Source organism: Nicotiana attenuata, unplaced genomic scaffold (assembly GCF_001879085.1).
Source record: "Nicotiana attenuata strain UT unplaced genomic scaffold, NIATTr2, whole genome shotgun sequence".
Lineage (NCBI taxonomy): Eukaryota > Viridiplantae > Streptophyta > Magnoliopsida > Solanales > Solanaceae > Nicotiana > Nicotiana attenuata.
Genome location: NW_017670784.1, coordinates 455,818 through 457,219, shown reverse-complemented (window position 1 = coordinate 457,219; position 1,402 = coordinate 455,818).

Here is a 1,402-nt window from a genome sequence, read left to right as displayed (position 1 = left end):
GTGCAGTTGTTTGTTTGTTGTCAATATGATGCTTTATGAATTCCCTTACCCCTTTTACCCCTTTGTATGTGAGTTTATTGTTCAGGGCATAGCAGCACCCCAATATTGCTGTCTATGATCCTGAACTGGGTTCATTGAACTCCTTAACTCAATCAATTCCCACTTCCCATTCTCCTCATTATGTGCTTGAGCCTTGACTTAGGTCTGATAGTGTCCTAATCACTATCCAGACCTTTGTCTGACCATCAAAAGGTCTGCTCCTAACTTGTTCATCTAGCAAGTGGTCAGGGGTGTGCCATCCTACCTTATGGCTAGGTATGACCACCACCTGTCATGGCCCCCTAATTCCCTTTCACTTTGCACTTACTCCTAGCTATAAGTTCTGCACCTCTCTTGCAAGCCATGCTTTGGGACCCCTGAGCTCCCTCTGAACTTGGATGCCTGAGGGCTGGCTATTCCACACTGCACCATCCTGTTCATAATGGCATCCTGGGTGTAAGCAATGCCTGGAATCTCTGAGGTTCCTTGAAACTTTGAAACACCCTGGAATAATGAGAAGGCTTTGGAGATCTGGACCCCGNCCGTTGTAGATCTGTGGTTCTATGACTTCTCCGGCCATGTCCCGGTGTGTTCGAGCATTAAGAGCCTAGCTGTGGCTCAGATCTGTTTGAGACTAGACCCTTTCCACGCCTTCTCATTTCTAGGGTTTCTCAGAAACCCTAAACTATTCGAGGTTCTTTCTTTGTTTATTTGCCTAGATCTGTGTTGAACCTATGCTATATTTGACGTTTTGAGTGTTTTCCCCAAATTTCCTTTTCAAAATCGTTGGTTTTTCAAAATTAGGGTTTCTGAAAGTCTTTCGATTCTTGTTGTTCTTTTCTTTTAGATGTTTGTCTGTATTATGCTCGTATGTTTTCCTCCTCTATTACGCATGTATTGTCTTTCTACTTTTATATGTATGCTCACATGATTAGTCTGTTTTTCTCACTCTTCTACCATGCATATTTACTACTGAGTTTCTTGATGTTTTGCTTTCCTGAACTATGTTCGTGTTCTTGTTAAGCATGTTTTCTTAAATGCCAAAGTTTTTCTGAGCATGTTCTTCATGCCTTAAAGTGGTTTCCTTTCTTTGATTGTTTCAAGCCCGCCATTGTATTTGCCTGATTCTCATGAGACTCCTTGAGTCTGTTCCACTTGCCTTCTCGTTTCTGGGTTTGATTCGATGGGGAAACCCTAGAATTTGGGGGTTTTTCTTGGTAAATTGAATTAGGGTTCCACTTTGGGGACCCTGTACCTTCAGACTCACTATGAGTCTCTGGTTGAACTCGTATTCTTTTGTTTACGATTCTAAACACTTCAATGTTAAACTCTTCTGTATGAATTGTTTGCTTTATATGCAAGA